The sequence below is a fragment of the Maylandia zebra genome, linkage group LG5, assembly GCF_041146795.1.
Source record: "Maylandia zebra isolate NMK-2024a linkage group LG5, Mzebra_GT3a, whole genome shotgun sequence".
NCBI lineage: Eukaryota > Metazoa > Chordata > Actinopteri > Cichliformes > Cichlidae > Maylandia > Maylandia zebra.
In genome coordinates this window covers 30,824,619-30,850,579 of record NC_135171.1, presented here as the reverse complement: position 1 = coordinate 30,850,579, position 25,961 = coordinate 30,824,619, and the positions used below count along the sequence as shown (strand labels likewise).

Sequence of the window (25,961 nt, the reverse complement as noted above, 5' to 3'; positions counted from 1 at the left end):
TTGCAAAAGAAATCACTCCTACTCTTGAATTATTTCCCCCATTAATTCAAAGCACATTTTAGTCCTGAAAAAGATTTCGTGAAGGTCCTAACCGCAAATACAGATGTTTTGAGATAAGAACAAACGCTGTTCTAAATGGTAATTTGATTTAAGCCTATCTGTTATTGTTCTTTCTCAAAACATTTATAATTATAAACTGAAGCTTACAGCATGATAACATGTACAGCACGAGCTTGCCAATCATTTGTGGGGATCCCAGAGGTTTTGTTTTGTAATTTTAGAGTTAGATACCACTCATTCAGGGCTTTGATTTTATCAGGTCATTATGTGTCAGTCACTGATGATAGTCACTGTGGCTATTTCTATTACTATTTCTTTCCACAGACTGTATATAAAAAAAAAATAGCTGTATCTTCCAGGTCTCAAAAGTGAAGCCAGTACAGTCCCTTAAGCCTTCTTTTTTCTTATTGTGAGCAGGACCTGAGAACCACTCTTCAGCACTCTCGCTCTGTGGCCTCAGTAAACATTTCCTGATGAACTTATGTTCCCAATCACCTGCTTTAAGTCTAATTAAAAACATTATCACATTTAGTTCATAGATTAGAGTCGAACATCAAGATAATGCAGAGTATGCTTCAGGGAGGTATGAAAGTGGATTTATAGTGTGCCTGAGTGTCCCATTCAGATCCTGCATTTGCTGATGACATCTGCTGAAAACAGTTAATGACCAATGTGTGATGCTGTGTTGGTTACATTGTATTTATACAGACTTGCTCATTTCCAGTGTTAATGCAAAGCTGAGCAGCAAGCTTCTAATTTAGCACATCTCTGACCACTAAATGTTATCTAACTCTGACGAGAAGAATAGTGTTGTTCTCTAGTGGCTCATTCCATGTCAACTGACCAAATTTAAGTAAAAGCTTGACCATCTCTCACTTCCCTGAAAAACTTTCCGAGGTGATGATGCACTTGTCAAGGAAAACTACCAAATTTTAGCTTACTGCTGTTACCTGTTTGGACAAATATTTTGGTGATGAAGTTAGAGGAATGGTCAAACCTCTCTTCTTTTCACTTAACTCTACTTTCTCCTGAGCACAGGATTCTTCATCCTCATATCGGCTTTGAATTTTTTACAGTGGGACAGCCCAGTGGAAGAACATGCTGCTCAGAAAAGATGGCTCAGAAATGCCCCTAACTTCATTACAAAAATATTTTTGTGAGCAAACTAATAACATTAGAAAGCTAAAATAAGATGTGTGTCATCACCCTGGAAATCAGAGCTGGTCAGGCTGTGAGCATTTGGCCAGTTGACATGAAATGACCTCAGTGTGTCTCAAGATTTCACTTGATTTGGTGCATAGTTTGGCACTGAGCGTGGCATATACATTGGGTTTTATATAAAAAACATACTGGGTTTTAAACCCGGTAACAACATTTTGAGAACAGCAGGAGGGAACCAAAGCAATAAAGTGTAGCCGCAGAGCTAATAAATGAGCTGAAACTCTTTTTACAATACTGAAGGGAGCTACAGATTAACTGTGGGTTAATGACATCTTCTGACATTTTTCTCTATTTTTCACTTTCCTTTTTACTCACAGATGACAAATCTCAAATCAACCCCAACAAATTTTCACAAGATAAAACAGAAGCTTTGCATAGATCTGCTAGCCAAAGCTAGTCCATCGCATCCAGAAATGTTTCTAGAAAGAATCTAACATGTCACTGTGGTGTAATTAATCAGGCTCAGTGTAGTGCTTCCATCTGCTCTTCTGGATTACTTCCCTCAATTGACATTTAATTTATTTGCTAGCAAATAAACAGCTTTGTGGGGCTTTCATTTGGCACATAAAAAGATCATGTTCTGAACAAAACATTTTCATGTGGGGCAGGAGGAATAGATTTCTTCAAGCTGTGGATTTTTCTTTCAGTTCATCATTTTCTCCAGAGGGATCATGGACCTAACCTGGAGGTCACAGAGCATGGGTCAAGATAAGCTTTCAGTGAGTCTGTGCTCACGTGGGTCCTGTAAAAGCATCTGGTGGGTGATGTCATGATGTTAGTGTTACTAATGTGTTCAGAGGCAAAGCAAAAGGGGAGTCATCAGACAGTTTTAGCTGTACGTCTGCACACATGTCACACGCATGCAGCATTTACCTCAGATTTGTACATGTAAACACCAACACATACACACATATGGCACACAAACTTCAAATGTTCCTCAAAAGTCCAGTGTCAAATTTTGAAATACTAAAGAGCGTGATCAGCATCTCACTCCGAATTTAAGTAGCTTCTTCTTTTTCCCATGCATCACAAAAAAAATGGCAGAGAAAACATATCCCAACCTTCACCCCTCACGTGCGTGGAAGAATTAAACCCAGTATGTTTTTATATTTATATCTGATCCAATCACACAAACACAGTTAATTTCTTTCCTAGACTGCTGTGCGCTGGAGTGGTTAGAAAATAAGTGACTGCAATCGTGTATAAAACTGATCCTCTTCGCTCTGTGAGTTTACACTTGTTTATCTCAGGTTAGGTATTTTTTATGTACATTATTTCTTTAAATAAAAAAAAATGTCTGCAGATTATGTCATTTCTGTTGTTTTAGTGTTGTCATGTCATACCTCTTCCTTGCTTTCTTTTCAGCAAGCAAAACTAAACCATGCATCGCTGCAATCGTTTGGTAAAGCGTGAGACAAACACAGCACAGCTACACAATTGACTTGCAGGCTGAAAATGACTTCATCACCTGTCAGCTGCTTAATCCACCGTTCAGTCTCCCCTCTGCCACCCATCCTTTCAAAACCAGCTAGATAAAGTCTCCTCAAACACAACAATCAATGTAAATCTGACTGATAACAAAACAGTGACGACAACGATACCAAATAGCTGCATGCTTCATTAAATCATAAAGACAAATGCTAGTCTGCGTCCCCACCAGTAATCTTGCCATTGTTCAGAAGTCTGAGCCAATTAGTGTGGAACCAGCAAATGTGGAAGAGTGACCGACACAGACAGCCCAACCACCTTCTTTATTGTTAAGTGTCTCTTGATCCCCTCAGGCGCATTTTCCTCAGTGACAAGTGTTAGCATTTAATTCAACCACAATGGAACCACTGACCTCCTACTGCGTCTATCTAATGATCCGTGTAGCCAAAGCCACACACAACACACCACATGAACTTAACAAAACCAGGGAAGACTTGGACTAAGAAAATCCCCCGAAAATCAAAGGAGCCAGGAAATAGATGGTGAGAGAGAAAAGAACGAGACATAAATACTGTGCAGGAGAATAAAATGAGGAGAAGGACAGAGGGGAGGGAGTGGGAGGAAGGGGTGGAGTGAGGGTACGCGAGCAGCAGATTCTGACCCGGCTTGTTGTGTTGATATTTTCTCTGGCAGCTTGTCAGTTTGAGCTGCACTCGCTGAGGGGGTTCATGAGAAACTGAAAGTCTATGAGAGCAAATACCCTTTATGTATTTGAAGGAACGGAAAAGGTGGAGAGGAGGAGAAGTATGAGGATACAGGGCGGGACAGAATACAAAAGAGCAGAGGGGGGAAAACATTTGGAGATGTTTTAATTTAAAACTGAAAAAAGAAAATCATTGATGCAAGATGTAAGGTCACAAACTGTGTCACTGATACCTTGAACAGATGCCAGGCTTTGTCTGAAAATATGCTCAAGAATGAAGCGGATACTGAATTACTGCCAGATTACTTATACATTGTCACAGTAAACAGGATATTGTATTAGAAGGAGTAGTAAGTAGCTATATTTGACCACACAAACACCCAGTTACAGTACTAGGCTGAAGAAAGATCAAGAAACAAAGAAGGAGGCTGCAAACACCGTGTATGTGCTTCTCTTTGCTTTGGGAGGGTGAGTAACAGTGAAGTTAACTACTCAGTTTAATGCATCACTACTTGAGCATGTGTAAAAATAGATTATAAAATAGCTAGTGATGACCTGGGAAGGAAGATCAGGTACTAACCCCTGGTAGTAGCTGATCTTTATCTATATTATTGAGGAGTTGGGGAAGTGGGTTAAGTGTGAGGATATATAATACAATGGATTTGCACAATAAAACTGATAAGTGGGAGTGATAAGGTTCCCTTTGATGTTGGTGCCGTGACCCGCTGGTTGCAGTTGGTGAGACTGGTCTCCCAGTTTGCCAGATATTTACTTTTCAGGATCCCACTGGGTGACTTTAAGCATCATTTTCAGTGTTTAGGTTAGGAAGCAAAAGTTATGAAGGGGTGTAAACCACAAAACCAAATCATTTTCTAATACTAACCAAGTAGTTTTGGGCCTCAATTCAGGTAAACAGCAAAAGAGGAAGTGCAAAATACAAAGATGGCACGACAGTGGGTGACAGTCTTGTGACTTTTACACTATTCCTTTAAGCAGGACTGTCTGCTCTCTCCATCTGATATGGTTGCCCAACCCCAACTCAATATCATGGCAAAGTGTCTGTTACATGTTTTGCTGTGATACTGGGTTGGATATTGTCACGGCAGGTGTGTCAGGGCACCAGTGCCAAAGGATGCCTGTGGCTTCAAAACTACAGCAATTGATGAACTGAGATGACACCGTGTCAGTATACAGTAAAGTGCATCTGGTGATCAACATTTCAGAAATACCTCTCTGACCTTGACAGTTAAAATAAAAGTGTAGAAAGTTTTTTTATTTTCGGTAAAGATGTTTATAAGAAACACAAAATCTAAAAATGCACGGCAACAATTCTGCAAAGACTGGAGGAAAGAAGTCTGTAAAATCATTGGATTAATGCAGATGTCACAGACTGACTCAGAGTTCAGAAGATACTGTGACTGAGACCAACAATATCCGGCCACTCTGGGCTGCTAAACCTGGAAAACCTGCATCCCTGCCCTGTTCTGTGTATGTTCTAAGGAGACCTTTTATCCTCTAAGCCGGGTGGAACCAGGCACAGTCATGATCACCTGCCCAATTTACACTGTATTTTTCCACACTTGAAAACGCTTAAAACAAACAGCATGAAAAACAAATCTTTCTTTGGTTCTAAATATCATGGAAAACACTCAAACTACCAAGTTTTAGCTTTAAAAAAAACTCTAATCAGGCAACATGGAGCTACACAAGCAGAGAATCTTCCTTACTGTGGCAAAAAAAACAAAAACACAAAAAGATTTTGCATCTTCATACAAATATTGATACAAATAGTTTCTGATTTCCCTTAAAAGACCAGATTCCAAATGTTTTTTGTTGGGATATCAAATATCAGATATGGAAATATGTTAACTCTAATGAATGTTTCAGGTCGGCTGGTAGAAATTAACCAGAGATCAACAACGAGAAAAGGCAAAAAAAGAGACACTTTTCCTGGACTAATTTTGCAAGAATAAGGCATTCAGCTTTCACATTAATGCTTCGTTAATGCTCAGAAACACAAACTATCACTAATATAAGTCCACATGATATAATATAATCTTTAAAGTCATATTAAACCTACCTGACAGGACGAAGAAACCAGTTATTCCCAACTGTCACTCCAAGTCCACCACACCAAACCACCTCAGCGGACGAGTCATATCCATTTGTGTGTGTGTGTGTGTGTGTGTGTGTGTGTGTGTGTGTGGGTTTGTCGGCTGCCTGCTCAGGACTGATAGCGTTCAGTCATGCAGCAGCAGCGCAGCTCAAGAGGGTTTCACAGCAGTGTGAGAGGCTGGCTGGAAACACAATGCTGAATTAGGTTCTTTTCTCAGGTCTCCTCACTCCTTCTCATATCTGCTCTCTCTTCTTCTGTCACACACTGTTTTCCAGCTCTGCCTCTCCTCCTCTCTTCTCCCCCTCGGTTCCCTCTCCACTCCCTCTTCTGTCTTTCTCTCCTCCTCTTTCAGGGCTTCCCGCGCTTAAAATCTGCCCTTTTTCCCTTTAGCTGCATTAACTGAATCTGACAAAGTTTCCTCCTGCTCTTCATCACCCCTTTCTCTCCCATCCTTGATTTTTGTTAAACAAATTTCTTTTCTTGAACCACTTTGGTTCTTTCTCCCTCTCTGAGCTTGTCTCTCGCATTCAGCCTGCCTCCCCTCTTCAGAACATTCAACACTTGTCATTCGGTATCTTTCTTTTCATGCCTCCTCCTTCAATCAACTGTTTCCACTTTTCCCAGCTTCCCGTTTTCTCCTCTCTTCTTTTCCAGTCATTGTTTAGATGCTTCATTTCTTCTTTCTGCCATCTCTGATCTGTTATTTTCCTTGCTTCCTTCCATTCGACTCTGTGATACTCTCTCTCGTAAACTGTCCCTACTTTGATTATTTTATGACCTCAAAATCTCTCGTTTTCCTTCCGCTCTCCTTTGGGTGATATGTGTTCTCCCTTTCTAACTATCCTCTAATCTTAAGCTCTTCTTTTAACTTCACCTTCCCTGTTACTGCCCTTTGCTTTTACTTTCTTTGTCTTTTCTGAGTTGCAAATGAAAATTTTTTAGAAGATCCCCTCCTCCTCCTTCTTCCCCATTCCCTCTTTTTCTTCCCCTTCCCCCAGCTGCGCTTGGCGAGTATCATGTTTGGCTTTAAACTAAGGAACTTGGCTCCAGCGCAGACCACATACATCAGTGCTGACTGATGGCCATGCATTCAGAAAAATAAACATTGAACACTGCAAGCAGAGTCGTCACATCTATACGCTTGGATGTAAATGTAGAGTGGAGAGAGCGAACCTCCAAATTGAGTGAAGGCGAGAAAAGACAACAAACCCCTAACAACTTATAACCTGGGAGGGGTTTGCTTTAAATCACATACTTGTATATAAATATATAAATCTTCTTCTTTTTCACTTTCACATCTTACTTATGCAACAAAGCAAACAAAAAAACAACTCAAAACCTTTAAAAGAAGGAAACAGCAACCTGTCTACAAGTTGCACACGGCATACGGTTGGTTATTACACACTTTTACTGGTTTGACCCACTTGAATTTAAATTACTCTAATTAAAAAGAAATCTCTGTCGCACTTAAATATTCTTCAGATTTCAGGCGATCACAGTTTGGCCAAAGTGCAGATAATTCCCCTTTAATGGCACCAGAAAACATTAAAAAATGAACACAAAAAGAAGGAGATGAAATGTAAAGCTGAACCCAGTGCAGGTAAACTGCTTGCCTTGCAGCTCATTTTAGTCTCACATTCTTATGTTGTTTTTGTTGTTGTTATTTGTGTTATTAGCACGCCCACATTAGAGGCTGACAGAGCCATCAGACAGAAATGTGCAGTCTGTAAACACAAATTGAAAAATGTTGGATTGTTTAAAGTTGGAACAACCCAGAGTTTTTTCTTGTTGTTGTGTGAAAACCTCAGAAGACATCTCACTCTGACCAAAGCCCTTGAAGTTGCAATTAAACTAAAAGCTGTTGTGTGAAATTCTCCAAATCAGCCTGGTGGCTGAAGCCCTGATGTAGGAGCACTGACACCACTGAGTGTTTAGCCTTAGTTTGCCTTTTTGGCATTTTTATGGAAGCTGCTTCAGTACACAGTGTTGCTGATGTTGATTACACCAGCGGTCCCCAACCTTTTTTGCGCCACGGACCGGTTTATGCCCGACAATATTTTCACGGACCGGCCGTTAAGGTGTCGCGGATAAATACAACAAAATAAAACTAGTACCGGTACCGAAAAAAGAAGATTTATTCATAACACACGTGAAAAGACCCAGGAAAACCAAGTTAACGATAAAAACGATAACAAAATAACACTGAAAACCAAAAAAACCCCTGAAAACCACACATTTCACACCTGAGCCTCAACTCTCGCGGCCCGGTACCAAACGACTCACGGACCGGTACCAGTCCGAGGCCCGGGGGTTGGGGACCGCTGGATTACACCACTGGTGTTGAAGATAATCTGTCCAGCTGAAGCAATACAATGAGGCAATAATGATGCACATTATGATAAATTAATTATAAGTATTTCTAAATCTATTTTTAACAAACAATAGAGAAATTCTGATAGTCAAATACATTTTGATCTTCAGTATCGGAAAACATAAATGATTCAAGTGTTCAAATTATTAAAAAATACAGATGAATATGTCCGACTCCATATTTTCATATTTGGGCTGATTTGTTTTAAGTTAATAAAACTTTATTAAGAGCTTTGTGGGTTTGGGCTTGGGGGGTCAGTTACCAGTATTTGATATACATATGGCAGATATTAATGCACACACCCAAAAACACACCCACTAAGGTTTAAAATGCAAAAATGTTTCCGTCATATCTCAATAAGATGCATGTACACACACACACACACACACACACACACATATACATATATATATATATATATATATGTAAAAATGCACATACCGTGAACAGCTACACTCGTGATCACCTGGCTGCTTGCTCAGAGATGTAGTCTGATATTTACTTCAGCTGGCTCATACACATGCACACATACACGCACACACACACACAGACACACACACACACACACACACACACTACCGCATGGTAGGCAGAGATAAGGGTGGAGAGCTGCCATCCTGAGTATCTGGAGGCCTCGGCTTCTCCACTCCCTCATCACACACTCTCTGTAACAGCTGACTGTGCATTTGTGTGTGTCTGTGTGTGTGTGTGTGTCTGCATGCTGCTACTTTCATCTTTGTTAGGACCAACTGCAGTTTATTCAAGGACAGTTTTGGATAGTATAGAATGTTGGACCATCATTTAATTAGTGTGCTGTTTTAATGTGAAACTAATGTGTGTGTGTGTGTGTGTGTGTGTGTGTGTGTGTGTGTGTGTGTGTGTGTGTGTGTGTGTGGTTGACAGTCCTTTCTATGTTTGGGATAAAGTTCTTGCTAAATGTCTTAAACTCTCTTTTGTTTAACATAAAATACTTTTAGATTTGAAAAAAGATCTATAACAAGTTAAATTTGATCCATTACTTAGATGGGTTATAAAACATGAGCTTTGTCTACAGCTCTGAAAGTTTCAGCATCTTAAACTTGAATTCTTTCTGTTAGCCAGCAGAGGGCAACTTTTGACGACGTCTGATAAGAAAATCACCCTACTTTTCACTGTCTTTATGTACTCAGTAATACTTTAGTTTTTGATCACCGGTACTGAGCCTTCTTCGATAAGGCATGGTGCATCTTTTGTAAGCAATGTTCAAATTTAGAGTAAACTAGATGATAACACCAGGTATGTTTTGGGGTAGTACTATGTGATTTATTGCATTGTGTCCTTTCATTGTAAATCTGATCCATCCTTCAGTCAAGACATTCATAAAAGCAACACCCATCTTTTATGTACAGACTGTAACCCATCTTTGATGTCCAGACATGTCGCTTGTGAGCAAGAGAGACATCTGATCATGTGACTGACTTCCAAACCTTCCATCCTGATGAGTCAAACATTGCAACACAAGAGTAAGATGGTTTAAAAGCTATAATTGTCTGTGAACCACACTGTGATGGGAACAGAAAGGTAAAATCCTACATCGTCCATCTGTACAACCTAAAAATACATTATTGCATTTTCATATTTATTGTAGAGTTGCAGTTGACTTTGTCTGAATTTGTTGTGTTAATTTTTAGAACAGATGTTTGAGTGAGAAAAAAAACATGGTCATTTAGTGCACTGATTTTTTAAGGACATGAAAAATGATCCAGAGGTTTGTCTAGAATAAGTACTTTTGAGACAAGCACATGCAGAACACTGATAACTGAATCACCGGGTAAATCACCTCAATTATCGAAGCACAAACTGTGCTAAAGTATTTTGACTCTGAAGCGCCAATCATAAAAGTAAAACTGTGTAAATGGTTTTTGCCCAGTTCATATTCAGTGTGCACTCTTGAGCTTTAACTGAAGTTATCAGAGATGTCCTTTAGCATTGTAGCACGATGCCCTCTGCTGTTAATACGATGCTACTAAGTGAAAAACATTGACTCCTTTTACACCCCAAGTTTTACATGTACAGGAAGCGTAGTTTAAACATCTGGTGCACTGCATAACCTTCTGAACTTTTGTCACCACATTTTTCATGTCCAACCTTTTGAAGAGTGAAATACAAAAACACAGAAGATGAACTTACTCAGTGTCTAAACCTATTCTGAACTGAATCACAAATTGCCTGGCAGTGTGTTTAGAGAAGCTCAAACTAAATTCCCAGCTCCATTAAACTAGAGCCAAACCTTAGAAACTTTTCACATGGCTTCATCACGCATTGGTTCGTGTGAAATTCGTTTTTTAAAAATGATCTCAGCTGTCTGCGGGTCAGAGTTCACTATTACTGTGAGAAAGCAGTCGTTGCCTGATCATTTTGCTGCTCTTGTTGCAAATATGTTGCAACGTCCTTCGCAGAAGTGCCAGGGCGAGATGCCCAATACTCAGCAGATCAGCATCAGTTACTATAGCAACAGCCATGGACCAGACCGTGGAGTCAACATGGCTGCCAAAGGGGAACTGCAGCAGCCAAGCTGCGTCTGTGTGTGTGGCTTCACACATGAGTGGCAACCACAACATCTTGGCAGTCGCTTATAATCCTCCTGTCTTTGGGGAAACCCTATTTTCAAGGAACACATTTGTGTCATCTACATGCAGACTGTTTATTTTCTGCTTCTGAAGAATCTATGAGGGTTATTGGTCTTCTTGTTTACATTAATTTACACACCTACCTCACACAAAGCATGCAATGGCTTCCCCAGAAAAAACAACTGTGAAGTGCAAAATCCTCAGTGTCAGAGGATCTTGTTGGTTAGATCAATCGAAGAACATGGCTTGCACTGAAAATAAGTATTTCTACATTTGCACTAATAATCTACCAAACAGAGTTCACATTTTCTGACTTCTGAATAAATAAAAAAAATCACAAAATTCCATACCTTATTGCAATGGGCATCTTCAACGTGCTTGAGAACATCAAACAGATCTTAGATTAAACTTTCTCAGTAGAAAAATTTTATAAAAGTAGTTCATGTTCTAAATCAAGCTGAAGCAAATGTAAGTGCGAGCCCCCATATTTAAATCTGAGTTGTAACTACAAATAAAGTAGGACATGCGAGTGATGCTTGGAGCTCAAGCAGCTATCTAAAAATACATGCTGTGTACCTTGGGTGCTTACAATTTTAGCATGTGAATGTGAGAGCTCATCATTGCAGTGCTAGCATGTTAGCTCCATGCTCTACATAACAGGACAAGAACTGACAGGAAGACCAAGACCTTAAATCTTGCAGGCTCTGTGTTTTGCTTTACCTTCACACGTTTTTACATGGAACCTAAATACATTTCAGAGAATAAAGCCGAATCCTCAAAGCGCTCAATTATTTCTTAATTCTCTGCTGTACTCCCTCAAACGAAGCACAAAATATCTATTTAATGACTCCTTAGCTTTGAGAAAGGAAAATTCTTTATAATCATTTATGTTAATTGACATTGACGTTGAGGAACAATTGTCTACAAAAGCCTGCTGGGATGCAACTCCCCCATCGCTCTCTTGAAATATCACTAATCTGTTGTGACACTTGAAGTCAAAACATGACTTAATCAGCTTACACTTTCGAAAGGAACGGCTTGTTTTTCCACGGCATCCAATGGTCTAGTTTTGGAGTCCACGTAGCTGAAGAAGATAAGACCTTTAGCCTTAGTCACAATCACTGCTTCACCTACAGAACTCAAAGAAAAATTAAATTAACCATAAATATATATGAAAAAATGGATTTAGGGAGACATTAAAAAATTTCCTGTCATCAACAACAAACAGAAAAGAAAACTGTTAATCCAGTGGGAGAGAGAAGCAAAGAGGTGAGGTTGTGGGTTGTGCATGAACAGACAAGAGAGAGAAAAAGGTATCAGGATGGCTCGTGGTCGAGCAGCAAGAAACTTGAGAGAAAAAAAGAGGGGAGGGAGAGAGAACACAGGTTACAAAGATGCTGTTGTTTTCAAGTTTACAGCAATCTCGCTGGCAGCACAGACATGGACTTTACCACAAACTGATGCCATAGATTCAACAAGACCAAAGTCGACCCACCAGGATGGTAACAGTTATAAAAACAAAGAGAATAAACTTAAGTGAAAATAAGAATAAATGCGCCAAAAGGATTCAGCAAGACATAGCACGGAGAGTAAGGGATGGACTATAAGGTTTACGGAGATTAGACAGGTATGATGGTGCATGTACATCAATAGAAACATCTTCAAGTCTCACAGGGACATGAAGCAAATGAGGGAAATGGTGATATAATGGGACTGAAATGACCAAATGGTTGTGTTTTATACAGGAAAACTTCTCTTGTTTGTTTCCTTTAACTATGACCGATATCACAAAATAGATATATTTGCGGCTCGTAGTCATTATTATGCAGACAGAATAGAAAAAACAAATACAGACAAAATGACAAATAATAAAGCAGTATGGCAGTATCATTTAACACCAAACAATACATGAGCTGGTAACTCAATAAAACTTCAATCAAACACAAATTATAATGATATCATCACAGTCAAAGTGATTTTTGCATCTATTCTTCTGATTAAAACAAACATATGCAAACACCTGGTCTGCATGTGTGTAATATTCATTTACTGAATTGTGCAGAGACAATCAAAATCAAGGCTCCTGCAACAGTAACTGTAGCTGCTCTGGTTCTGCCAGCTATAGTTCACTGTACTGTACTGATGCAATGCACTGATTAAAACTGGAAAGTGAGCGGAAAATTCCACGTGGCAAATTCATGGTAGATGACATAGTCACTATCAATGAGATCGCATCAGCATATGTAAGTATATGGGTGGGGTCAAACCAGAAAGAATGGTGAGAAGTACAAACATCAAGCTAATATGTTGCTGAGGTTTTTCCTTTGACTGTGTTTATGTCGTTTTATTTTGATTTTAAACATAAACTGCCAATTTGTTCAGTTTAATTGTTGACTTATTTTACAGCTAAAATGAATGCAGATTGTACTAACTGTTGATAACAAACGCTATCCCACCCTCCACACCCAACCCCTGCCCACCCATCTCCCCAATCTGACTCATGGTCTGAGTAACCCTCATCACTCAGGCCACTCACATATGGACTCACATACTCAGAACAAATCCTTTGCACTGCTTTCAAGCACTATGCTCTCCATTGTTTGCCTTTCTCTTTCTTTGTATATATTCCTCTAGACTCTATATATCTCTTGTATATGATATTTATTCCTGTTGTCTTTAGAATTCATATATATCGTTTTACTTTTGCACAATTGGTATGGAGCACCCATAATTTCGCTGTGCATACATTGACAATAAAGGGCTATTCTATTCTATTCTATTCTATAATAGAGTTGCATTTTGCTGCAAGTGAAGTTTTATGTCTCTTTAGAGGATTTGGTTTGTGGCTTATTGAACTGTGTTGCGCATACTGGGTCTGCAGTTACTTTATTGGAAATAAGCAAATATATGGGTGTTTTAATTTTTCAAGTGCACCTTCACTGAACTTGTTGATTGGTTACATTTCACTGATTTATTTGACAATCTCTCACCTCTTCTTTTTAGTCTTCAGTTGACTTTTCTTTTTGTGAATCATTTGATTTGTTATTGATTTAAATACATATGTGTACACCTATGTGTATTTGCAGCAGAGCAGAACTGACAAATACCAGATAAGGATGATGTGATGTGATGGGAAACGTGACACGTAGAGAAGGCATACTATAGGTTTACTGCTAAGAGATGGATTATTGGGAAATGTGTGTATTGTACCATGCATGTGGCATACTCAGTGGCTCCGTGGGAAGGGAAGCGAGAGAGTTCACAAGCCTGTGACACCACATACAAAGATGCAGCAGCTGGAGTGTGTTGTAGCTTATTTCCTTTGGTGTTTAGTTTGAGTTATCACAAGTTAGCTCCATGAGAAGAAGGCTATTCAGAAGGAAACCAACACATTTGGGTAACAAAAACGCACAGGATCTGAACATTATTTTTGTTTGGAGGGCGGGGAGTGGGGTTGGGGGAGGTGGGAGCAGAGGGGGAAGCAAAAAGTCTGTTCCTTCTTCCAGTTCTCTCTGGGCTCAGGGCCAAGTGACTGGAGGAAGGAAGGAGGGTGAAGAGGAGAAGAGGAGGGATGAAGAGCAGAGGGAGGGAGGAAAAGCAGGAGAAAGCAGACAGGATCTATGGGGATTGCAGGGGTGCGTGGAACAGATGCCGAATATTTTAACTCTTCCTTGGCCAAACATTGTCCAACTCAGTGGACTCTGCATTCAACTCTCTGGATTAAAAAGAGTGTAAGCTTTATTCCAAACAGAGAGATGCACTTACTTACATACTTATTCTTCACAATGCTAGTAGGTTGGTTAAAGAAATACATGTAAAAAGTAATTCTAAAAGAGCATGTGATACATTAGGTAAACAGGCAGACTTAGACCACTGACAAACCCAAAAGAAAGGGCTCTTTTCTCCACCTTTTTTCTGTAAGCTTTGCATTTTTCTACTTGATGCATGATAGCAGTGAGACCAGCTATGAAGAGGTGAAACTGGGGAAAAAATGCTGAATTCTAGGAGTGGCATGCATGTACAGCAGGTAAGGGCTGGACAATTCAAAGACCAAGAGAAAGAGGTACGACTGAGCTAGTTTGGGAATGTGCAGAGGTAAGATACTGGCTGGGAGATGGATTTTGAAGATGGCACTCCCAAGCTCTGATTAAGTGAGGCTCTCGTAGTCTAACTTCAGCCAAAAGAAGACGATCACTCCTTGTGGGTGTACAGCTTTGTCACTAAACACCTGTTTGGCTGAAAAGTTTTATTTACCTTGTGAGTCCATTCCAGCCTGTCAAGGAAATCCAATAGCCAATGACAGGCCAAATCATAATCAAATCATAGTCAAACCAATTTCATGCTTTCTTTCTAACATGCCATGGACAGATTTCTGCATGCCTGCCATTGAATACCAAACTGCCAATATAAAAATCACATGAACTCCCTTATCTCCAGTCCAAGTAGTGGATTAATACATATCTGAGTTTTGAATTTCATTATGCCTTTTCATCTCTAAATCCTTTAATAAATGATAGACTGCAGTGGCTGTGTCAGTAGGAGTGCAGGTTAGGTGCAGGAGGAGATTTTCTGTTGCCCTCTCTTGCTACCATCTAGAACATGAAGAAATGCAGTGATTACCATTTACACCTACATTTAACCATACCAGAAATGTCAGTTTTTACATGCATGATACAACCGGTGCGCTCATCCCTCCACCCCCAGGAGAGACATCGTTTCGAAAATGCTGGATAGACAGTCAGGTAAATATCTACAATGGCAGGCACGCTAATTATGTATGCATGGATGCTTGTCTGCCAGAATCATTTGCTGCACTGTGACTGCGCCATGGAGTATACAGTACAGCTACTGCGCATTTAACCTTGGCATGTCAGAGTAGGATGCATGATCAGCTGTGATTAGAAGCCTTTACGGCCTACTTTCATTAAACAGTCATTTTCCTTAATCCAGAAGTGTTTCTACAGGATGCACACAATAAAGTGACTCAGATTTTCCAGCTTTCATTGATTCAGTCAACAAAATGATTTCACAAATGGAAATAATCAGATCTTCTCTATGTATGGGTTGGAGTTCAGTCGTGTCCTTTTGTTGTGTGTTTTCTGTTTATCTGTGTAAGAAAACATTGTTGACAGCAGTTGTCCATCATCTTACAGAGGATTCTTTTCCCCCAACATGCTAGAGGTTTTATTTTTAGGCTTGGACTAACTGTTCCCGCTTGATCTCTTTGTTGCATCATGCTGTCAGAGCTGTGATGCTAATTTTTGCTGTGGTATAACTTATTCATGTTATGGCGACATAGGCAACATGTAAGATTTATTGTACCAGTGACTCCAATTTGAGTCACTTGTCGTCGTATTACTAAGTGTTTGCAGATCTATTCTTTGTTTGCTTACAAATGTCAAACAGTGGTAGAGAAAAATATGAAAAACAACAAAAGTGACACTTTTATTGCACAAAAACGACACAGTACTGATGATATGAGTGATTACATGCTTGACTTTAGTTTATAAGAGTGCTCCAGCTTTTTCCACCTGAGTCCAAACAAGGCAAAAATAGAGAAGCACAGTTCCTACTGATTCCTTCAAGATGCAGTACAGAGACAGAGGAAGAGCTGAATTACACCGATAAGACTGTGAGTTAAACTACTTAATTACTGTGGGTTGAACAAGATAAGGCCATGCATTCATGTAGGCTAGACTTTAATTCTCACTGAGACTAACCAGAAAACATGCAAAGATAAGAAACTAAATGACTGAATTAGTGAACGAAACAGTCAAGTTAACCATGCAAAGCAAATTAGCCTATCAGATGGCACTCTTTAACGTTTGTCCTAATAAATCAAAGAGAAGATTAAATGAGCCAAATAATAATATCGATAAATAAGAATTAAATATCACAAATGGAAATTTATAGGAGATCACTCAGTGGCCTTCCTTCCTCGAATGACATCCTGTTTCATGAATGAAAACACTTGTTGTGATATCCATGTTTGGTCGATGAAGTGCTTATCTGTCATGACCCTGTGCCTTCTCGGCTGACTCTGTATGGCTACAAGTGTTTTTGTTGTGCTGCATCTCTCTCTCTCCCCTGCACTGCGCTCTACCGGGGCGGAGTCATGACGGCTCCAGCCCCTGGCTCGGACACCTGCAAGCAATCATCTCACTCACTTCTTAAGGCGGCTGCTGAGAGTGCTTCCTCGCTGGGTTATTGTGTAACACTCGTCAGTGTCATCACCTATCTGAGCCGTTTTTCGAGTTTCTGTCGTGCCACTACTTACCTGCCTTTCCTCTCTGTGCCAGGATTCTCGCCAGCCTGAGGACCGCCGTTGGTGAGCTAAAGCCGGAGTCCGAGCTACCTGAGCTTCAGTGGATTTTGTACATAGCCCTCTTCTTCCCGTGCCTGTGCTTCCCGGAGACCCTCTTCCTGTGCCCCCTCACCTATATATATTCGCACCTGGTGTCTGTGTGTGTAAATAAATCACGAACTTAAGTGACGGTCTGCCTCCGAGTCCCTCCTGAGCCTGACATTATCAATACGCAGCGGCACGAAGAATTTCACTGATCATTGATTAATCAACAATCACTGATTAATACAAAATCATGAATTCAGTCACTTTGGTTCAAAGGTGACTATGATTTCCTTTATTATAATGACAAAGAAGCAGCTCTCTCAGTTATTTTTAATTCATATTTCAGAGACAGACTCTGCCTGTCAATCAACAAATATGAGTGCTTTGTCTTTGTTATGTTTTTGTGTTAGAATTAGTGATGTATATTTTTTTTTCTTGTTTTCACCAGAAAGCAAAACTTTTGTTGTTGCCCAGAGAACACTTAACTGTCTGATTGTGTTATTGCTTGAAATGACCATATAATGAAATCCAGCAAAACACTTTCCTGATGAGGCTTTTTATAAACACATATTTTAGTGCAGGCAGTCTGTGTGTGAAAGAACAGACTTTGAAAGTCAGAACTTTATTTCTGTGTAGCAAAAATACAGTTTGGCAGTGCTCATCATGCTGATAGTATTAATCAGACGTTAGATGTACCATCACACATAGGGTCCACATAGTCTTAAATATATGTAGCATCAAAGACAACTACTGCATTAAAATTTTTATGAAGACAGTCATGGCTCCCAGAAGACATATCAAAAAGCATTTGGTTCGATTTATTGCCACTCCTAACAGTCCTGTAGATCTGTGTACTGTGCACAGTTTCAGACTAATAGCTCAGGGTATGATTTCACCTATTGATTGTACCAATACAACACTTACTGGATGTAGGTTCTTCTTACTTACTGTTTTTATATGTAGCATAGTCATTCACTGTGAGGGGGCTGCAATGAAAGCTGGCAATGTGGACTTCTTTACTGTATTACTGAAAAAATAAATCTATTACTGTGGCTTTTTTAAACCTAGTCTGTGTGTTATCCTTCTTACACCCAAGGCTTCAAATATAGGTTATATTGCATAGGTTGTAATGCCTTAATGTGCGCCATAAATCTAGTGTTTGCTGAGTGCCTGGTGCAACACAAAACAGGCCAGCAAGTCTGCTTTTGTAAGAATGAGGTCGTTAGAATAACCTTATTATATTACTAACATCCTAAATACTGACATGTTATCTATGCTTTAATTTAAAGTCTAAATATTAACTGTTTAAAATGTTCATGTCAAAATCTAATTTTGTGTAGCTTAATTAAAATTTGACTGATACAACTCGAACAACCTCATCTATGGAAAGCCTGTTTACACCAAAATTCTTAATGAAGTGGAGATAATGGAGCTAAATCACTCAAATAAATGTTTACTTCTGCTTCGAATCAAAAAGCCGTACTTTTATTTCAGTACCGGTACTACAGTAAATATAGTGCTAGGACATTTATTGAATAGTATACGTTTGTAGTTCTGAGACATGATCAGTTAAACATACGCTATGATGACAAAGGTATTGGATCACACACCTCTGAATCTGTGAATTGAAGTATTTTTGTCCCAAAATCAAGGACCAAGCCAAGCAGTCTGCTCTGCTATTAACACCAGCACTAAAACTGTGTGCTGGGAGCTTCATGACATGGGGAGCCACAGTCGAGAGGGTCCTGTAGGTTTAATATGTAGGTTCACCCAGTCCCTTTCCCTGTTTAACCCATCTCAGATCTACAACAGTGAAAACCAAGATAATATATATCAGTGGCAACCATTTCCAGATTTTAGCATTTTTTTTAGCAGTGTAGTATGTCATAATTATGATAGATGTAAAGAAAACCCTTCCAAGACCAACCACAATGTGGTAGTTCAACTGTTGCCAGGCTGCTGCTGTTGTTAGATATTTAAAATCATGCATGCCATAAAGTGTCTTTGGTATGTGATGCCACACATACTAGCCTACTTATTAAGATATTCCACAGTAACTCTACACCTGTCAAGAAAATTAGTAAAATAAAATCAGCTGCCGATTCTTCTGATCTCTTCCATCAAAAATACAGTGGCAATTGTATACCTTTTTGTCAGTGAGCATTACATCTTTGGACTACACCTCCATAGGGCCCCAGTAGTTTTGCACTTGTAAGTGCCCGCTATGAAAGAGGAAGCTGTGAGAGTAGGAGTTCTCCCTATTTAGAAAATATTTTGCTCAGACCTGAACCGCAGCCTACACAAAACGTGCATGTGTCTATCTGATGTGGCTGATGAGTTTAGACTTCTGTTTACACTCTGTTTACATGAGAAACCATATTGATTTTAGGTAATGACAAAGCATTTCCCTTTGACACCCTTTGTGTTGGATTTTTTACTGCTTCTAGATAAGGACCTAGAAATAGTAAAACTAAATCGTTTTTCTCACTTCTTGTACATTTTCTTCCCTTTTCGGTGGTTTTCTCTTTACTCAGTGCTGCTTATTATTTGTCAGCTTCTTCAGCATAACACAAGCTACAATCTTTAGTGTAATCAACCTCAAAGAACACCAGCTGTGCACCTGAGGTTAAGCACAAGGATAAAATACACAAGACGTTTTTAATGCTGTGTATTGAAGACAGCCTCAAGGTTTAAAAGGTCACATGTTTGTTTCCTGTCCCTGCAGTTTGTCATGTAAACAATTCTGCTAATAGTGCACCAAGCTCCAACTTGCCTCACCTTGAATATCAGCTGTTTTAATACGTGTAAAAAAGTACACTAACCTATGATATTTTAGAACCTAACAACCTTAGGTAAAGTAATTTAATGAACTGCGTCGTGTTGTGTGAAAGGATTGTGTGTTTAGAATCTATATGTTTTTCAGTAAAGCAGATCATAAATATTTGAACAACACATTGCGAGCGTTGTATTGTTTCTTGTGGCACCACAGGACAAGTGCAATTTAATTCCATTATATTCAAGAGACAGCAGCTAATACTACAGAGGACAAAGGAAAAATAGATACATTTGTCTGCAGGCAAAAAGTACCAAAACCTTGAATTTAAAGACTAACATGAAAATTTTAAATCCATGACTTAATTAAAATCAAATTTTTGCTGGGCTACAATATACTTGTTTTTTGGGGTCTTTTTCAGGATTTACCCAATAATCAACTTAAAACACCAAGTATGACTCACACACATACACACCATCTGTATATATGGAGGTAAAGTATAAGGTACAGCAAAGACAAATGTTATGTGAAGCTTTACTGTGCACGTAAATATTAGCATGATATATACATGCCTCGTAAAACATGACCTTTTTCACATTGTCGTGTTTGACTATGAAATATCTGCCATTCCTTCTGTTGATTGGGCATTGACTCCCACGACTCATCATCGAGTGACGCCACTGACTCGCCATGCAGTTTTTGGACGTCGCATTTTAGGATAAATTCAGATCGCTTGGAACTCCGGCTGAGTAGGTACTAAACAAGTATCTGGTACCAGGTACTATCACATAATAGAGAACCTTAAAAAACTAGTGAAATGGAGCAGAGCCATGTAGGCATGCATGGAAAAGTGATATTAGTCATCTGACATCTGAAACAGAATGAGCAACTTTCTAAAAGTGAAAAACAAGTTAATCCTTGTGTTGCACCAGTTATTTTTTCATGATGGTGTGACACTGGGCTCTTCCACTGAGCTTTCTATATTAAAAGTCTACATTTCTTGCAACAAATTTTAATTATGTTGCCTATTTCTTGTCAAGCTCTTTATTACATTTTCCTACACATAAAGTTTGCTTGAATCTTAAATATACATTTAAAGTATGAATGTAATGTTAAGGTTAAGGTAATGCTTAGATTTGTATGCTGGGATTATCATCACATGTACCATAAAGAAAAGGATTATCAACAACAAACAAAATGCTACAAAACATTATTATTTCCACAACTGAGACTGTTATTTTGCTTGTTTGTTTTGCTTTAAATAAACAGCTTCATTTATAGTTGGTCTTTTTAGTGTGATAAGAAAAAAAATAAGTAAGGGGAAAATAAGTATTTAAAAAACTGCAACAAACTGAAAATGTGCCAGAGATAAAAGGGGGGAAAAAAGTTGAGTCAGGCTGTGTTGTGATGTAAAATCCCTCAGAGGGGTGTATTTAAATAACATTTCAACTGTTTCCTCTATTTATCTCTGTTCTTCCAATGCAACAGACAGTACATGTGAACTTGCTTGGCTGTAGCAAACAATTCATTTTATGAGGCGAAATTATATTAAAAGCTGCTTTGTGGATGATGTGATGATGTCTAATTTAGTAGCAGATACCAGTGATGCAGAAAAACGTCTCCATTCATTTTAATGATGTCAACACTGCTCACCACTGTGAGATTTTTCTTCCAGGAGGGTCTCCAAGGAGTGTACCTGCAACAGTGTTAACCTCACTTACTGTACAGAGGTTGTAAAGTATGTAACAGAGAAAATACTTTAAGCTGTTATCTCAGTAACATCAGGCATTTAACTCAGACAAAACAGCACTTTGTTTTTGGCGTGTCAAAGGTGCTGCAGACAAGATGATTTTGCATCTCAGCACCTTCACATTTAAAGAAGAAAAAAGCGTTTGAAAATTTTAAATCTCAGCACTCAGAAATTCTGTGATGCTCATGAAGCACTATCATTATCATTATAGGCTTGCTGCTACACTTTAATTAAAAAAACATTAATTGCATTCAAGAACTTGTAATTTCAACTCAAGCAGATTTGTCTCGCAAAGGCAGAATAACACAGGTCTGGTTTCTCACTGAAAATATCATCGAGAACAATGGTGAATTAGTGTTTGTTAATAAAAGTAAGAATATTTGACTTTTTAACCAAACTATTTTTAACTTAACAAAGTAGGGTCCAGCTCAGGGTATTTCAGAAGCTGTCACCGATGTCCTCATCGTAAAATTCAAGTTTTTAGACTTGTCTCCTCACACGCAATGTTAAGATCTTGTCTGTGAAGTTAAAGGTTTTGAACTCAATACATCTGCATGTTCATTCATAGCAACCTGGACTAACATTAAGTGTGAAGTTTTAAAAAGCACATTTATATAAATTATAATTCAAAGGAATGTCTTACAGAATGTCTGACTGCACTGCAAAGTATTCAGTGTATGATTACAGCATTACTGAACCATTGTTTTGTCATATATAGACATGGAGACACAGTGGTGTGGTATAATGAAGGAAAAATCCAGTGTTTCAACGCAGAATTTATGCACTTACATTTAACCAATACTCAAATCTTCTATTGCCCAACTGTGAATGTGTGTACTTTATACACCCACCATCCACCCCACCCATCTCCAGCTCCATTTCATCAAAAAAAGATAAAAAGAAAAGATAAAATAACGAGTGCTCTTGAATATAAACTATTAATCAATTATGTGTGCACCTAAAAATAAATGGTAAAGCAATTTATTTTTTAATTCATCTTAATAAGTCAAGTTTGAACAACAGAGTTCAGAGGAATGTTCAGGATTATAGCACAACTATAGATGGCAGTAATTTGACAAGAAATATGTTGATATTTGTAAATGTAACTTTGATACAATATGGGATTTTAAATGTTCAAAATTAGGTTTGATACATACGGTTTCATTATTAAAAGGAAGGAAAAAACATAAACACATTTGTCTAGATAATTGTTTTATTGTTTGTTTAAAAATGTGTTTGAGGTAAACTGTTAATACGTACAAATAGTTTATTCCCCAACACCTCTGCTTAAAATACTAATGAAAATGTAGATGCTATAGTGCACCTGTAACAATAATGGACTCAAACATATTTACACACAGTAACTATAACTATAACAGAATCAGCACAGGGAATCTTTTTTTTTTTTTTAGCTTTTAAGCCACCTAGGATGAGTAAGTAAAGGGTCAGTGATAATCAATAATGAAGATTGCGTAGTATGGTTGAAAGTTAAAGAAAAAAAGACTTTAAGATGGGGTCATAGTCTTTTGAACAAAGTCAAACTTTAAGTCCCAAATGTCAACATGTGACTATAAATTTGTGATGTGTCTCTTTGAAGTCAGAAGTTCCTGACACACACAGCTACAAGGGATTGAATAGGCTCTGAATAAAAGTTTATTGTGTATCATAAAAAGCGTGTTTAGCTGGAGAATAATGGAAGAAGGTAACGGGCTGGTGATGCTAAAAGTCAGCACACTCCAGGTGAAGCTGGAAACAAAGAGAGGTTCCAAGTCTTCTCAGAAGACACACTCGGATCAGCCTTCTAGCGAAACAGATCCCTAAAAAGGCAAAAGTTAACATCTGATACATCCTGCATCTCACAAACAGCAATTTAAGTCCAGCAACGAAGCTCAACATCCGGGAAACGCAACCCGATCTGCAAAAGACGTGGAATGTCTTATTTCTTTTCTTCCGCCCTTCAAACCCGGTAATGATGGAGGAGTAAAAAGCGACATGATTGGTGGATGCAGCCAGCAGAGGAGAAATGTAAACCCCTTCGTTTTGTCGCATCGGGGGGGTTGAAAACTGAACGCTCCCCTCTTGTTTTTTTTCATTCCTTCAATGACAGCAGCAGGAGGCAGCCGGTCGGTGCGGTGGGAAGCTTCTCCCGGTACGAGAAGGATTTCCCGGCAAATCTGCGGTAAGGACAACAACACAACACCACCACCACCTAAAAAAAAGCAAGAGGCAGTGGGCATGAGGCTGACATCTATGCGAATCAGCAGGAAGGGTGGAAAATACACACAATACACAATGGTGTTGCCTGGGGCTGCCGCGATAGCTCTCAGACAAACCCGGGAGAGAGTGGCTCGTTTTTGCTTGCTTGACAGCTGCGGGGCCAATGGAAATATGCATGGAGCCAGCTGCGCTAGGCTGCAGCCAATGGAAAAATGTGAAACGCTGAGCTGCTACTGGATCAAAGTGGTAAGGTTAGGCTGGCTGCAGCAGCCACACCGCCGCCGCTGCTGCTAAACTTCCACCAAATAAAATGCTGTTTGTGTTTTGGCTGCTGCAGTGGCCATTTTAGGTAAGAAGCGCCCTTTGACTTAGGATGCGGCTTGTCTTTGTGAACGTGCGTGCGCGTGGCTGTGTCTAGACTGGCAGTGCAGAACTCCAGCATCCAGACTGAATGAACTCCGCGGAGCTGGTAGCTTTATGTGGATTAAATAGATATTGCGTGGAGTTCCTCTATTCTCCCTCCCTCTTCCCTTCTCTCCTCCCTCCTCTCCTCCTCTCTTCCCTTACCCTCCCCTCCTCATCTCTCCCCTCCCCTCCCCTCCTCATCTCTCTCTCCCTCTCTCTCTCTCCCCTCCCTCCTCTGCCTGCTAATTTTTTATGCATTTTTCTAAACTGTCATGGCGATTTTGTGTCCTTGGAAATAAAAAGCGCCAGTGTTTTTCGGGCTAACCGGGGGGATGTCTCGCCGGTGAGAGCGTGTGTCCGGTGTCCGGAGCAGGTGAGCAGCCCGCTGGGGAGGTTTTTTCGGTGGAGAGATGTCCCCGAGAAGGAGTTTTAGAGGCTCTCCACACGTGTAAGGAGAGGGCTGTTATAATGTATTTACAACAGCGATGCAGTGACATTACAGAGCTAGCGGAGAAAGCTAGCGCGGTAGCTACGGGGGCTAACATGAAATGGGACACAGTGTATCCTTTTCTCTGTCGGTGTGTCCGGTGTGTGTTTTGTGCTTTTCGCCCCAAGTCGGCTTTTTACTCGCCGGGAACTTATTTTTTTTCCTCCTAGCTAGCCCTCCCAACTTGTGGCAATCCAGTGCCTTGCAACATTCATGCTAGCTGTGCGCTAGCCTATGCGTCTGCTAGCATTCATTATAGCCAAAACCTCAAAGAGCTTTGATAAAAGCTAGTTTGTTAGCCTCATAGCCCCTTATGAAACATTTGTAGCTATAACAGCCAGGTGTGTATTCGGGGACATAATGAGTCATGCAAGCACACTGAGTCATTAAGTGAAAGTGTTGTCCCTAAATCCCTACATTTTCACCTGGCCAGGTGCACAGACAAAGGGTACTAAACGATAATCCCTATTACAATGACTTGGAGATTAATAGTGTTGCAAAGAATGTTTATGTGTAGGATAAGTGGAAACTCTTAAATTGTTTTTACCCAATCTGTTCTGACTCTACTGTCCAGTCTGGAAGACTAAGGTTGTGAATGTGGCTTGTGGTGTAGAGTGCTTTGAGTGGTCAGTAAGACTAGAAAAGACTTCTATAAATGCAAGTCCAGCATATGTACAGGATGTTTTCCCTTACCAGTTGGTATGGTGTAAGGCTGGAAGTAGTCCTTTGTATTTGACATAAATAACTGCTCCTATCTGTTGCTAGGAATGCATTTAGTTTAATTCAGTCAGTTTGTGAGAGCTGAAAAGTTGCATTGTCAATTCTCAGGATTTTCTTTGGTGGTTTGCAGTATGACTCACTTTGGTCACCAGGAGGCATGGTGACCCAGTATTTGCATGTTGGCCTTGTTTTGGTGTGCTACAGCCAAAAGATAAAGGATGCATGTCTTTTGACTGTGGGAGGAAAAAGACATGTAGGCTATTTGAAAACTCTGTCCTGAATGCGCCTGTCTGCCTACTTGTACACCTATCCTGGACAAGTAGACAGGCTTTTTAATTTTGACTTGCAGAACTGCTGCGTTTCTTTAACTCCATCATTGAGAAAGCAGAGGGAATGAAAAAAACTTTTCTTTTCTCTTTTCCCCTTTTCTCAGTTGTTGAGACAGCTGATAGTTCAAGCAGTGCACATTTGTGTACACTGTAGTACACAAAGCTCAACTTAATTACATAAATTTATATAAATAGTTAAGAATCTTCTGTGCTATTATTCTCATACCGATGCCGGATGTTGACTCCATGGGAATTTTTACAGCAGCTGACATCAGTTGGCACCGAGGTCAGAATAACTGAAAGTTGAATAGTAGTATTGAACATCTTTCCTTCCTGTTAGATCACACCATTACCTTGCTAATGGTTATTTTTAGATTTATTTATTTGTGACCAAAAATTGACAGTCTTTAAACAGATATTGCT

The 25,961-nt window shown here is 39.4% G+C and overlaps 2 protein-coding genes across 6 annotated transcripts in view; one reads left to right on the top strand and one right to left on the bottom strand.

Annotated features, from left to right (window-relative positions):
• ripor3 (RIPOR family member 3) overlaps positions 1-8,393 on the bottom strand; it is a 57,071-nt gene extending 48,678 nt beyond the window's left edge. For 2 of the 3 annotated variants that reach the window (XM_004547359.3, XM_004547363.3), the window contains exon 1: positions 8,341-8,393. The gene's annotated coding sequence lies outside the window, so the exon portion shown is untranslated. Of the gene's footprint in view, positions 1-5,492; positions 5,810-8,340 lie in introns of those variants that run through there. The other variant, XM_004547360.5, reaches the window with a different exon arrangement.
• Positions 8,394-23,423: 15,030 nt separating this feature from the next.
• The window catches only part of chd6 (chromodomain helicase DNA binding protein 6), a 98,943-nt gene continuing 96,405 nt past the window's right edge, over positions 23,424-25,961 (top strand). For 2 of the 3 annotated variants that reach the window (XM_076884193.1, XM_004547355.6), the window contains exon 1: positions 24,086-24,375. The gene's annotated coding sequence lies outside the window, so the exon portion shown is untranslated. Of the gene's footprint in view, positions 23,560-24,085; positions 24,376-25,961 lie in introns of those variants that run through there. The other variant, XM_004547354.5, reaches the window with a different exon arrangement.